The sequence below is a fragment of the Limanda limanda genome, chromosome 5 (genome assembly GCF_963576545.1).
Source record: "Limanda limanda chromosome 5, fLimLim1.1, whole genome shotgun sequence".
Lineage (NCBI taxonomy): Eukaryota > Metazoa > Chordata > Actinopteri > Pleuronectiformes > Pleuronectidae > Limanda > Limanda limanda.
Window position 1 is genome coordinate 2518971 of NC_083640.1, and position 15821 is coordinate 2534791.

Genomic DNA, 15821 nt, shown 5'->3' on the forward strand with positions numbered 1-15821 from the left:
GCTTATTGGAGAATCGTGATGTTAAAGAAACAGTTTTTATTTGCTTCAAAGAAAAAACGTATGTTTCTTTAAGTATAAACACAAAATACTAAACTCTAACACATGTAGGAAGAAAAACATAGAAAATAGAGTTCTTTAATATACATCGTCGTGAATAATAATTATTAGTTACATGGCAGAACTGATAAGATGCACAAACCAGGTATTTTCAAGCAAGGTCCATTTCATGTGTGCGTCTCCACTCAGGCCTTTAATCCACCCACTGTAATAAGAATGGCGTCTAGATCTCATCAGTTTAGATCAGCAATACATAAATACATGTCGAACAACTACAAGTTTACATGAGGCAGTAAACTGGGCAGAGAGAGAGAGAGAGAGAGAGAGAGAGAGAGAGAGAGAGAGAGAGAGAGAGAGAGAGAGAGAGAGAGAGAGAGAGAGAGAGAGAGAGAGAGAGAGAGAGAGAGAGAGAGAGAGAGAGAGAGGTGTGTGAAGAAGAAGAGGTATGATGTTGTCACAGATCTGAACTAAAGGGAAAGTCCAGGAATCCTTTTTGAGACGTGTTTTCATTTCCACTGACATTCAGAGAATAAGACGAGGATCTTGATGAAGAAACTCAGACATGTTGATAGAACTGATCTCTCTGAGTGTGAGTCATGTGGCTTGATGGGAACAAAGGGCCTCGGAGGTACGAGCTCTTCTGAGTCGTTCTCGCTCCTGCACCAAGGAGGTGGAAGGATGTGATGTGTGAACGGAGAGAACCCATTCAGTCTCTTTAATCAATGACATGTATAACAAATATAAATTTGTACTATCCTAAATAAAAAGAGATCAGAGACACTTGTAGAATCAATAAAACGACATATTAAATCCCCCCCCTCTTTGACTGACACTGTCAACAAGTCATGTTCACTCACACACACGTGAATATGATGACGTCACGTCTCATTCTGCACGATACAGCCGCTCACTGATATAAAGCCACTGATCTGCCCTCAGGCTTGTTTCAGTCCTGGTGGAGGAGGATAGGGAAGTGCACTGTTTGGGGGGGGCAGTTGTTAATGTAATCCCACTGTATCAGAGCAGTATGTTATTATCACGTTGTCTATAATGCTGGAACCCTTTTTAAATGCATTTGCAGATAATATCTAACAACAGGATTTGTTCTGCAACAGTAATGACTTTTTGTCTCCTGCATCAAGCACGTGTCATTTGATTTACCAGATTTTGTCAGTTTGAAGAAACCTTCAAGACCTGTACACATGATCTGGTTTTTGCTCTTTTTTATAGAAAGTTGTGTTTGCTGCATTTCATTTACCGTAATCATTCAGTACACGTTGTTCAGAATATCACATCAACACAGGGAACCAAGGTTTTGTTAAAGAGGAGTTTGATTTATAGGAATTGACTGTCATCATACTGCTATTACATTAAATTACATTGAACTGTATTTGAGATTGTGAAGAAATTCATGTAAGACAATAATGTACAGACTGATGCTAATAGTATACTGTAAATATAATAAAATACAGCACTATAGTGTGTTTAGTATGTGGACAGCACTAAACTGTTAATTAAGGTTACAGTAAGAAAGTGGTAAATCCCTGTGAACCAGCTGCCAGCAGTTTACTGTGAGAATGAGAAAACACAGCAGCGCACTGTAATTCAGTGGATTGTGTTATTACGGTCACACAGTGTAAAGTCGATGACAGTGTGAGTCCAGGTTGTTTACAGTGTTGACATGAATTAATAAACTCATGCACGCGCTTTAGATCCTCTCGTGTCAGAGGCCAGAAGCAGGTGAAGTCAGGTGAGCTTCAGAGAGAGGAATGTTTCCACACTGGTTTTCTATAGAAAGATCATTTCTTCTGGATCGTGGACGAGATGAATCACGGGAACATTCAGCCAACGTCCCGACAGAGGCCTCGCTGCTGGTTCACTGTCACGTTCACATCCGGTTGGTTTCCTGCTTCTCTTCTTCCCTCATCTCTCCTTCATCTGGGGACATTTTTATTTCCATCTTCACACGATGTTGCACAGGAGCTGATCTGCTCCACTGAGACACTGTGCACGAGGCTCATTCATGCACGTGACACATCAGGATCCCGTTCACCTTGATGTGAAACAGGAGGAAGCTGATGTGTGCGACCAGCTGTCGTTCACGTAGCCAGCGTCTTTCTCTGGGTCCGAGGCTGAATTGTTCTTTGCTTCTCTGGACCGTGTCTTGATGATGTTTAGCTGCAGAGTTGTGGAGGAGCTGCTAAGGATCATTCATCACTTTCTGTGGATTTCCTTTCCAGGGAAGTCCGTGTTAAATCTCAACTCTGTTCAGAATCCCTAGTTGGACCTTGCTGCTGGTGGCCAGTGGGAGAAGCACGACGAGCTGCTGGGAGTAGGGGAAGATGATGACGTCAAAGTAAATAAGTCCATTTGAAAATGCAATAAATATTGTGTATTTACATAATGGAATATGTTAATCATAGTTATTGATCTATTTTTATGTTTTAAAAAGGTTGTATTATAGGAAAGAGAGATGGTGAAGAGTTGAACATGGAGCAGACTCTCTGGATGTGTGACCACATGAGGGTGAAGGAGCTGAACGGACGCGTGACACTTTGCCAACAAGAATAAACTTTGGGGATCATGTTTCATCCAGCCGGCGGGTGAATGAGGGAACTTTGACATCATATCTGGATAGCTATGAACATGGCATCACAGTCACATGTTACACTGACACACGTGTGTTGAGGATCATCACAAAGTCACATGATGACCTCTCCACACAGTGAGAACTGGAGCCTGTCAGGAACTGACTCTGTCAAACATTTCTGATCCTGAAGTCACAAAGAACTGAGACGGGCTGGAACATGAAGTGAAATCATCATGTTGAGACAAGTGTCTCCACAAAATAACACAAACTGTTCAACACAACAGGCCCAAAATGTCCACTGTCTTCAGGACATCATCTCTCGGACACTTTCTGTCCCTTGTCTCTGCTGTGAACCTCCCAGCATCAATTATTTCCCAGCATGCAGCTGTTCCCAGAGGCCTGCTACAGTCTCCCCCTGGTGGTTGTTCTGAGGTAGTGGTCGAGAACGTACAACAAAGAATCTTCATCTACGTTTGTTTAAAACGTACTTGGGTCAGTTTTCTATAAAATATGGTCAAATGTTTATGAAACAGTTTCCTCAGAGACTTAAAGATGCTCTGCTCTTCATCGACTCTTCTTCATACTGTAAATGTCTCATTCACTTTTCTTCTGCTTGTTTCCATTATGTCAAACTGGTGATTTTGTTCTTTTACCTGCACCAAGGACGAGATGTTTCCACCTGTTTGTTTGAAGAGGAAAGAAAAGCTGAGTCATGATTCCAGTGAAGTCGGTGGAAGGATGTTTATTGAGCATTAAAGCAGAGACAAGTAGAAACAGAACTTTTCTCTCTGAGACGTTTTTCTTCTCGTTACATCTGGTTTGTCACAGAGGAAATGATCCATGTGTTTGACTCATAGACTGAATATAACGGCTTTGACTGGGATGTGCTGCTGTTATACTGCAGCGCCACCTGTGGGTCAAAAGTAGAAAAGCCACCACCGCTCTGCACCTGATGCAGAAATGAAAACGTCCCATTTTTAAGTCCAGAGTTTTGATCTTTTGTGTCAAAGACAAAACTCTGATCTTAAACTCAAAGTGATTTCAATGTGTTTAACTTTGTGTTGAACTAAATCAATTTGTGACGTGAATCCAGGAACTTTAAGATCATAAACAAACATATACACAGAATGTGGTTCTACACACATGGAGACAGACTGAGGGACAAAGGTGGAAAATAATAAAGACAAAATTAAACACACTGTATGTGACTCTTTATAGAGGGTTTATATATTCTGCTTGTGTTGTGTCATTTCAATAAACACATTCTTCATGTGAATGAACACAATCGGGGCAGGAAGGTTGCTGGTTTGAATCCGGTTCAGATGGGTTCTTCCTGTGTGGAGTCTGCATGTTCTCCCCGTGTTTTCTCCAGGTGCTCCGGCTTCATCTCACAAACACATGCAGATTAGGGGTTGTGTAGATTGGAGACTACACACAAGCTGCTGCTGCTTCAGCCTCTGGATCCTCAGGACACAGCTCAGCCTCCGTCCACACACACTGTCATCTTCACACTCAGCTCCACTTAGACTTCCACCTGTTGAGAGAAGTAGACATCAGTGTCACAGAGACTCACTTCATCAGCTGTGAGTCAGTGATGCAGCACATCCAGTAGAAAGAGCAGCAGGGACTTCAGTCCTGTTCAGAGGTGGAGCAGCTTCCTCTCTGCTTCATGTTCACGTGTTGGAATGAACACGCTAAGAGCTCAGTGTGTGTCCTCTGCATGTCAAAGTGCAGAGTGGACACCTGAGAGGTGGATTTACTGCTGTTACAGGTGAAGACATGTTTCACTGTGTGTTGATGAACATCTGCTTCTGACAAACTGGGACCAGATGAGACAGATGGACCTCAGCAGAGGTTCTGCTCTGTAGAAAGAGCTCGCGGTTACCATGGTGATGAGGAGAGGCTTCAGTCCCACTGATCTCAGAGCTGTGACAAAGATCCACCTGATCAGTTCTTCACTGATGAAGTGAGAGGACAAACTGTCTCAGATCAGATGAAGACGACACCGTCTCTGTCCCTCGTGTGAGGCTGTCAGCTGTGGTCCAGCTAGTGTAAGTTACAGCGCCCCCTGGTGGCCTCTGGTAAAAATATATTGCGTGACCACGACATAATAACGTGTGTGAACGAGACAAATAACTTGAGGCCACGAGATCTGAATCTGTTACTAACAAGACGAGTGGAAGACAAGACAAGACATACACTGTCTCTGAGGACACACACTATCTCACTGACTCTGAGGATACACACTGTCTCTGAGGACACACACTGACTCACTGACTCTGAGGACACACACTGTCTCTGAGGACACACAGTGTGTCTCACTGTCCCTGAGGACACAAACTGACTCTGGGGACACACACTGACTCATTGACTCTGAAGACACCCACTGTCTCACTCTCTCTGAGGACACACACTGACTCTGAGGACACACACTGACTCACTGTCTCTGAGGACACACAATGTCTCACTGACTCTGAGGACACACACTGTCTCTGAGGACACACATTGCTCACAGACTCTGAAGACACACACTGACTCTGAGGACACACACTGTCTCACTGTCTCTGAGGACACACACTGTCTCACTGACTCTGAGGACACACACTGTCTCACTGTCTCTGAGGACACACACTGTGGTGGAAACCTCTGACATCACTACTCAATAAAAACACATGGACCTGTCTCCAGGAAGCTGACTGAGGTCATCTGGTGTGTTGGTGACACGATGAGTCTGGAGAGATTGAGATGTTCTGGGTGAGTTAGAGATCAACTGAACCAACCAGACGTTGATTTAAACGTCTCTTATCCGTCCCTTTAAGGAGAGTGTGCACCACACAACAGTGTAGAGTCACTGTGGTCAGTGGGTGGAGCTTTTATACGGGTTGATCTCAAACTTAAACTGGAGCAGCTTAGCCGTTCATCAGAAGTTACCATGGTGATTCACCTCGTTAAGAAGTGGACGAGCTTCGTAGGACTGAAAAAACTAAACCTGAAGTTAACCTGATAACCACAAATCCTGCTTGGTAGCACAGACCCTGGATCTGTGATACTGACTGTGTTTAGTAAAATACTGATGAAAGCAGCGTGGACTGACTCCACCCATCTACTGACCTCAGAGTCTCCAGTCGACAGGTTGGACTCTGCTGTAGATCAAGCAGCTCCGTCACTGCTGAGTCCTGCAGGTCGTTGTATCTCAGATCCAGTTCTCTCAGATGAGAGGGGTTTGACCTCAGAGCTGAAGCCAGAGAAGAACAGCTGATCTCTGTCAGTCTGCAGCCAATCAACCTGGATAAAGAATACAACTTTGAAATAAACTGAGTTCATGTGTAAAAATAACAGACACATATTCATGTCAGCACAGACTCATAACATGGAAGATAAATATGAAATCAGACATGTTGGACTAAAAACGAGTCTTGATTCAGTAAAATAGATTATTTGGACCTGGTCTCTGTCCTGCAGATCAGTTTAGGAAATCCAGAACTAAACTCAGTGTTTTAACAAGTAGCTGAATATTTTAAATGTGACAGATTAATTAATTAATGGATTGACGTTATTTATGAAGAGGAATTATGTTGAATTTGAATTAAATGAGATCAATTGTGTATTAATGCTGTTTATAGATATGAGATCTACAAAAGTCAGTCAGTGAACTGACCTCAAAGTCTCCAGTCGACAGGTTGGACTCTGTAGAAAACCACACAGCTCCTTCACTCCCGAGTCCTGTAGGCTGAAGTTGTTAGTCAGATCCAGTTCACTCAGGTGAGAGGGGTTTGACCTCAGAGCTGAAGCCAGAGAAGAACAGCTGATCTCTGACAGATTGCAGCTCTCCAACCTGGATAAAGAAATATGAATATTAGAATGTGTCCTCCTGTTGATGTGGATCGTCATCATGTCAACACAGACTCTCAACATGCTGCTGACCTCAGTCCAGTCTGTGACCTGAAGATAAATATCACATCAGACATGTTGGACCATTTGTCCTACCCCTGCATGGCCAAACTTCCGGTTTGGCCATGCAGGGGTAGGACGCGCGAAGGCAGAGCTCCCCACCTAACTTATCAATATTAACCTTTAAAAACGCCGCTCAGGGCATCCAACTGCTTAAATCAGTCTAAGACAGACAAAAGGCCACCAACTTTGGCGAGATGAGTAAGAATAAGCCGACCAGTGCGCCGCCGCTGTGTGCTGCGCCAACAACCCGAACTAGTGCTGCTAGCAAGGTAGCTGCTATGGCTAGTGCTAGCCCACACGGTGGTGGAACGTCTGCAAACGCCGAGGCTGTATCCGTGAGCCAGCTTGTAGCCGAGTTGTCGAAACAACGGTCTTCTCTCAGGGAGGACATCTCTGCTTTGATTCAAGAGTCAATTGCCCCGCTTCAGTCCTCCGTGAATGCACTGACAGAGACTGTTACTGGCTTTCAAGCACGGCTAAGCGCAACCGAAGTTCTGGCTGGGGATAACTTCAGTGCGATTTTCACAGCGGACGGGAAAATAAAACTGCTAGAGGAGCAAAATGCCACACTGCTCGAACGCGTGGATGACCTGGAGAACCGCTCTCGCAGAGCAAACCTGAGAATCCTGAACGTCCCGGAGGACAGCGAGAAGGGCCAGTACACCGTCAAGTTTGTATCCGACCTGCTAATGAAAGCAATGGGCGAAGAGGTTTTTGAAAACCCACCGGAGTTGGAGCGGGCTCATCGTTCTCCCGGCCAAAGACCTCGAGAAGGACAGCCGCCCCGTCCCTTTGTGGTGTGTTTCCATCGTTTCCAGGTGAAAGAAAAGGCATTGCGGTGGGCCCGGACGCACAACGTGGAGTTTAACGGCTCCAAACTGAGGATCTACCCGGACATGTCTGCGGGCCTGGCGAAGAAACGCGCTGCATTTAAAAACGTCAAGCAGCTCCTCTATGAGAAGAAGATACGATTCAGCCTGCTGCATCCCGCACGCCTCCGAGTTCAGTTTGAGGATGAGACTCTCTTTTTCCACTCACCAGAAGCTGCCAAGGTGTTCTATGACCGTCGGGTTGCCGGACCAATTGACTGATTCTGACTTAAATGGGCTAATCTGAGACCGACAGAATTCCATCGAGCTGAAGTGATCAATAAGTTTGAAGGTTGGTTAATTTGAGCTGTTACAGTTTAAGTGAAGCTAGTGTCAGTCTGTATCACTTTCATAATCGATAGCAGAATGTTTGTTGTCAACTGGCTAACGTTGCAGCCTGAGAGGGGCGTAGCCCAAGCAAAACTACTTTCCTAGACTATTTGTTCAGATCCTATGGTTCAGATGCATTTATTTATCATTTAGCCATCTATCCTGTCTATGCAGTAGTTCGAATAATGCTAAGTTAGCCTGCCTACTAGTTACAATAATGGCGGTTGTTTATGTTGACTGGGAACTATAATGTTATTAATCTCTGTTCAGAGTCAATGCGCTGAATGTGTATACTTGTTAAAGTGAGAGTGGGGAGCATTGTGTAAGGGGGAAAACGCATGGGCTATTGGAAGCATAGTCACAGTAAGATAGCTGCGGTTCGTTACTGTTCAGAGAACGAACCTAGAGTTTACACATGTTCCAGGGTGGGTATTTTTTTTTTTTTTCATTTATTTATTTTCTTATTTTATTTTCTTATTTTTTTATTTATTTTTTTTCTCCCGTTGTTCTCCATTTTATATTCTCACGATCTGGCTATACAGCACCATCCATTTCAGCCGTATCATTACCCAATCCGCTTGTTTATTAAGCTATGAATAGAGCAAACACAACTTTAGCTGGAGGGTCTGCAGTACGTTTTGTTAGCTGGAATGTCAGAGGCATGAATGGCCCAGTGAAAAGGGCGCAAATTTTTTCACATTTAAAACGGTTGCACACTGAAATTGCATTTCTGCAGGAAACGCACCTACGAGTACAGGATCAAGTTTTGCTTAGAAAGGCCTGGATAGGTCAGGTGTACCATTCAACCTTTAGTAACAGAGTTAGAGGTGCTGCAATTATAATCCATAAAAAAGTACTCTTCACTGCTTCAAAAATAATTTCAGATCCCCAGGGACGTTATGTTATAGTATCAGGTCGTCTCTATCACACCCCGGTGGTTTTGGTTAGTATTTACGCCCCCAACTGGGATGATGCAGATTTTTTCAGGAAGATAATCACCTTATTACCAGATTTAAATACTCATCATCTAATATTTGGCGGTGATATGAACTGCGTGATGGACACAGCCATGGACCGGTCAAGTCCCAAATCTGCACCTTCATCCAAAATGTCCAGAGCTCTTTTAAGTCTTATGACGCACCTTGGCTGTATTGACCCATGGAGATTTTTGAATCCAAACAAAAAGGAATTCTCTTGTTTTTCACATGTTCATCAGTCTTATTCAAGAATGGACTATTTTTTCATTGATAGGCGTCTTCTTCCCTCAGTGAAATCTGTAGACTAGTCTGCTATTGTAGAATCTGATCATGCACCCGTCATCCTTGATATTGGCTTTACACTTAATTGCCCACCAAGGCCAGCTTGGAGACTTAACACGGCATTACTTTCAGATGCAGATTTTTGTCAGTTCATGTCTAAAGCAATAGATGATTTCATTTTAACCAATCAGAATGACTCCGTATCACCATCCATACTATGGGAAACATTAAAAGTCGTACTGAGGGGACAAATAATATCATTTTCGGCTTCACGTAATAAAAAAAGAAAACAAAGACAGGAGGAGCTCATTGATTATATTCTTAAAATTGATCATCAGTACTCAACAACTCCAACGCCTGAACTATACAAAGAAAAATTAAATCTAAAAGCAAAATATGATTTATTATCTACTGGAAAGACTGAACATAACTTGTTAAGATGACGAGCATTCTTTTATGAACATGGGGAGAAGGCAGGACGCCTACTTGCTCACCAGTTAAAGGCTAAGTCGTCTGCCCAACTCATATCAACAATTAGGAAAACACCTCAAGAATTGACAATTGATCCCCAAGAAATTAATAATACCTTTAAAACATTTTATTCTGAGTTATATACCTCAGAATTCCCTCAGGACACTTCTTCTATGGTTAATTTTTTAGAAACCCTGAATACTCCAACAATTGCACAGGAACAAAGGGACAACCTGGAAAGACCTCTAAACCGACAGGAAGTAGATAACTCAATTAAGGACATGCAGAGCGGGAAGGCCCCTGGGCCGGACGGCTTCCCAGTCGAATTCTATAAAAAATTCTCCTTCAAACTGATCCCTTTGCTTCTCAATATGTTTAAGCACTCGTTTGAACAGACAGCTCTCCCAAAGAGCCTCACAGAGGCTCTCATCACAGTCTTGCTGAAGCCTGGTAAAGACCCGGTGGATTGCAGCTCTTATAGGCCTATTTCTTTACTGAACGTGGACGTTAAGATACTGTCTAAAATTCTGGCCTCTCGAATAAACACCATAATATCAGACATAATTTCAAATGATCAAACCGGTTTTGTGAGAGGCCGTCACTCATTCATTAACATTCGTAGACTCCTGAATGTGGTGCATTCTCCAGCGTCTGGGGGAGGACCAGAGGTGGTGGTCTCCCTAGACGCGGAGAAGGCATTCGACAGAGTAGAATGGGAATATCTTTTTGCTGTACTGGGTAAATTTGGGTTTGGGCTGAAATTTATGTCCTGGATTCGTCTATTATATTCATCTCCTAAAGCTGCAGTAGTCACTAATAAATTATGTTCACAGTATTTTCCTTTATCTAGGGGCACGCGTCAAGGCTGCCCACTTAGCCCATTACTGTTCATTTTAGCGATAGAGCCCCTGTCAATTAAACTTAGAACTACACCATCCATACATGGCATTAGAAGGATGGAGATGGAATATAAAGCTTCCTTGTATGCTGATGATCTCTTAATATTTTTAACGGACCCGCTATCCTGTAAATCCGAACTTTTGAAGATTGTGGTTGACTTTGGTGGTTTTTCAGGTTATAGAATTAACTATTCAAAAAGTGTGTGTTTCCCTATCAATGATAAGGCAAAGCAGATTCCAGACACAGACTTGCCATTTTGTATATCACATTCAGGTTTTAAGTTTTTGGGAATAAATATCACCCCTTCTTTTTCTGAATTGTTTAAGGCCAACTTCACACCTATAATGGAGAAACTAAAATCTGACCTCCAGAGATGGAGTGCTATTTGCCTTTCTTTGGCTGGGAAAATCAACTGCGTCAAGATGAATGTGTTGCCTAGATTTTTATACTTGTTCCAGAGCATCCCAGTTTTCCTGCCAAAATCCTTCTTCCGTTCACTTGATGCCCTACTCTCAAGTTTCATATGGGGAGGTAAATCTTCAAGACTTCGTAAAACATTGCTTGAAAGACCGAGAAAAGGGGGTGGGCTTGCTCTCCCAAATTTCAGGGTTTATTATTGGGCAGCGAATCTGCAAAAAGTAATGTACTGGTTTCAGGCCCCAGACACGGGTTGGTGCAGTGAGGAGGCAAAGCTCTGTAATCTGTCATCACATCCTGCACTGTTAACAACAAAACTTCCTCTCTCCCCATCACAGTTTTCCTCAAGCCCAGTAGTGCGCTCATCCCTAAGAATTTGGATACAATTCAGGCAAACATTTAAATTGTCTGGCCTTTCTATGCTAAGTCCCATATGTAATAACCACCTTTTTCCAGCTGCTGAACTTGATGTCACATTCATACAATGGAACACTATGGGTCTTACTACATGCAAGGACTTTTTCATAGATAATATTTTTCCTACTTTCACGGATTTGGCCAAAAAACACTCTATTTCTAAATCCAGTTTTTTCCGATATCTTCAGATACGCCACTTTATTCAAACGTACAACCCATCGTTCCCTCAATTACCGGAAAGTTCAAACTTAGATGTCATACTAAAGATTCCCTTAACTTTGAAGGGCCAAATCTCTAATATATATAATTCAATTATGTCGTTTAGTAGTGTATCAACCGAAGACATCAAGACAAAATGGGAGGAAGAATTAGGAACAGCCATTTCAGACGAGACATGGGTTAGAGCTCTTAGCTGTGTAAATGGAACCTCTTCTTGTGTACGCCTCAATCTGATTCAATTTAAAGTTCTCCACCGTACTCACTATAGTAAGACCAGGCTTGCAAAAATATACCCTGAACTAGATGATACGTGTGATCGCTGTAAAGCCACTAACGCAGACCTAGCTCATATGTTCTGGACGTGCTCCAAGTTGGAAGAGTTTTGGAAATCAATATTTGGGATTTTGAATGTTGCTTTTGGCCTACATCTACAACCTAGCCCTTTAATGGCTATATTTGGGGTAAGGGGTAACGACACTGCGACAGCCACTAACAAGAAAAATGTTATTGCCTTTGCCACTCTAATTGCTCGAAGGAGAATTCTCTTGGAATGGAAATCACAATTACCACCGAAGGCATCTGTGTGGCTTTCTGATATGATGATGTTTTTAAAAATTGAAAAAGTTAAATACTTTCTTAGAGGATCAACCGGAAAATTCAACAAAGTCTGGGACCCTTTACTGGTCTATTTTGACAAACTTGTCACTCTCCCCTCTCATTAGTATAGGGCGTTAACGTAAAGCGCAAACGCTTTCATCTTAGGAGAACTCCCCCCCCCCCCCCTCCTTTTTTTTTTTTTTTTTTTTTGTGGCACAGGGAATGTTAGGGTGGGATGGGGTTTATAAAAATATAAAAATGTAAATTGTTAAAATGCTACTGTTTCATTGTACATTGACACAAAAAGAAATTTAATTGAAATATTGAAAAAAAAAAAAAAGACATGTTGGACCATTGTTTCATTCATCAGCTTCTTCTCTGTTTGTTTGGTCACTGAGCAGGTTTGTGTAATTAAACACTGTTTAAAGTAGGGACGGCTCCTGACGGTCACTTCTTGTTTGTTTCTATACTTATCAACTGTCCAACGTGTTTCAATAAGAATGTGTCTTATTTCAAAAACCTGAGGAGGACGAGTGCTCGGCCTCAGTCCACATGTTATTTACTGACACTTTCTTAGTGATCAGGAGCAGGTGAGTGCAGGTGAATGGAGTTGATGAGGTGGACGTGACTGACAGGCTGGGTGAGTGACAGATGACTCAGGGACAGTGAGCAGAGCAGAACTGAGACAAGTCAAATAAATAATGACCCAATAAGAGAGAAAGTCTGAAAAGTGAAGAAGGATTTAAGGACCTCAGAGTCTCCAGTCGACAGTTTGGACTCTCCAGTCCAGAACACAGCAGCTTCACTTCTGAATCCTGCAGGTTGTTGTCACTCAGATCCAGTTCTCTCAGATGTGAGGGGTCTGACTTCAGAGCTGAAGCCACGACTTCACAGTGAGTCTCTAAGAGCCCACAACCACCGAGTCTGTAATTAAAGAAAATATAAAATCTTTGAGAATTAAATCAGAAAACACATCATTCATACAAAACGTGATCATGTGACCCTCACCCTGGTAAATCCTATCTTTGTTAAAAACTCCTCAAGAGAATCCTTTCAGATTTGGTCCAAGCGTTCATTCAGACTAACAGAGGAACTCATTAGATTCAGGTGGTCAGAGGTCAAAGGTCAAGGTCACAGAACATGTTCATGGCCTCTTGAACATGATATCTCAAGTCTGTCTTTAGGGGATTTCTTCACATTTTGACTCAAAGAGAAACTGATTAGATTTCAGTGGTCAAAGGTCAAAGGTCACAGTGACCTCATGTTATTGTGAAGTCAACATGTCAGGAACCTGGAGGGACGGACACTGCACTGGTTGGTGGTGGAGGACAAACGCAGGGTGGGAACTCTAGTTTGACCAGAAAGAAGAATAAACTCTATTTCCTGCTTCTTCAGTGATTCAGTGATTGTCTCCTCACACTGTGCTAGCTGTTTGATCATATATATATGATCACATTAGATTTCACCCTCCACATCTGATCTAGTTGCTCTCATATGTACATAATTATAATAACTTTATTACACATACACACACACACACACACACTGAGTGTATTTGAAGAACAACTCATCTCATATGATTGAACATGTTATTGATCATGTCTGGACTCACCCAGCCTTCCTGCAGTTCCTCACAGCTGGGATCAGTCTCCATCGACCCTGGTATGATGTGTTGAACTTCTTCAGGTCCAACTCATCCAAAACCTCCTCTGACATCTGCAGCATGTAGGCCAGAGCTGAGCAGTGGATCAAAGAGAGTTTCTCCCTTGATCTGTTCTCTGACGTCAGGAACTGTTGCATCTGCTGATGAACTGAGTTGTCGTTCATCTCAGTCAGACAGTGGAAGATGTTGATGCTTCTGTCAGGAGAAATGTCATCACTCTCCATCTGCTTCAGGTTGTTGATGACTCTCTGGATGATCTTTGGATTGTTCCTTCTCCGACCCAGCAGGCCTCCTAAGACTCTCTGGTTGGATTCCAGACTGAGGCCGTGAAGGAAGCGAACAAACAGGTCCAGATGACCATTTGTACTGGTGAGGGATTTCTTCATGGTTCTCTTCAGTAGGTCATCCAGGAAGAAGGTTCTGTGTGTGTCCCCATATGTTCCCAAGAAGTTGTTGAGTTCTTCTGTGTTCCTCTCGGTGTAACAGTGGAACATGTAGACTGCAGCCAGAAACTCCTGAACGCTCAGATGAACAAAGCAGTAGACTGATTTCTGGAAGATCACACATTCTCTTCTGAAGATCTCAGTACAAACTCCTGAGTACACCGAGGCCTCTGTGACATTAAGACCACACCGCTCCAGGTCTTCTTGGTAGAACATGATGTTTCCTTCCTCCAGATGTTTAAGTGCCAGCCTCCCCAGCTTCAGGAGACAACCCCTGTCAGCCTCCGTCAGCTGCTGTGGAGTCGTCTCATGTCCCTCACCGTACTTATTGTTCTTCCTCTTTGTCTGAACCAGCAGGAAGTGTGAGTACAGGTCAGTCAGGGTCTTGGGCAGCTCTCCTCTCTGGTCTGTGGTCAACATGTGCTCCAGAACTGTAGCATTGATCCAGCAGAAGACTGGGATTTGACACATGATGTGGAGGCTCCTGGAGGTCTTGATGTGTGAGATGATTCTGCTGCAGAGCTTTTTATTACTGAATCTCCTCCTCAAGTATTCCTCCTTCTGGGCGTCAGTGAAGCCTCGTACTTCTGTGACCCTGTCAACACATGCAGGAGGGATCTGATTGGCCGCCGCAGGTCTGGAGGTTATCCAGACGAGAGCCGAGGGAAGCAGATTCCCCCGGATGAGATTTGTCAGCAGCACGTTGACTGATGACCTCTGTGTGACCTCAGACACAAGCTCCCTGTGGTTGAAGTCCAGAGAAGGTCTGCTTTCATCCAGGCCGTCAAAGATGAACAAAGGTTTACAGACAGCGAGCGTCTCTGCCGTGAGCTTCTGTAACGCTGGCTGGAAAACACTGAGCAGCGTGAGGAGACTGTGCTGCTGGTCCTTCACCAGGTTCAGCTCCCTGAACGAAAGCACAGTCAGCAGACCCACATCCTGATTTTCTAAACCCTCTGCCCAGTCCAGAGTGAACTTCTGCACCGAGAAGGTTTTTCCAACGCCAGCGACGCCGTTGGTCAGGACGACTCTGATGCTGCTCTGCTGGTCAGTGGAGGCTTTAAAGATGTCGTGGCACTTGATGGGAGTGTCGTGGAGGATCTTCATCTTGGAAGCCGTCTCAAGCTGCCTCACCTCATGTTGAGTATTAACCTCTTCACTCTGTCCCTCTGTGATGTAGAGCTCAGTGTAGATCCTGTTGAGGAGGGTTCTTCTTCCTTTTTCATCAGTTCCTTCAGTCACATGTTCACATCTCCTCCTCAGACTGAGCTTATGTTCATCTAAAACCTCCTGCAGACCAGGATCTGCTGAAAGACAAGAAACAATGTCAGAGACAGAGAATCTGAGAATCTGCTGATTGTTTTCATCAAATACAGAAAAACTACAGAAAATAAAAGCTTTTTAACTTTGTGTTTTTCTAACGATGTTAAATGTTGATGCTGTATGAAGGAACAAAACAAAACCACATGTGCTGTTGTCAGAAGTGAAGACATCAGCAGACACATGTACAGTGCTGCTCTGACCGGCTGTCTGAGCTCCAGCTCCTGTTCTGGATCTTTGTCCACACTGGGGACAGGAGGAGTCTCCTGAAGAATGAGACTGGTCCCAGTATGAGGTGATGCACTGTCTGCAGAA

General features: G+C 43.5%; 1 pseudogene; it reads right to left on the bottom strand.

Annotated features, from left to right (window-relative positions):
- Positions 1-5619: 5619 nt before the first annotated feature.
- Positions 5620-15821, bottom strand: part of LOC133001259 (NACHT, LRR and PYD domains-containing protein 12-like) — a 52672-nt pseudogene continuing 42470 nt past the window's right edge.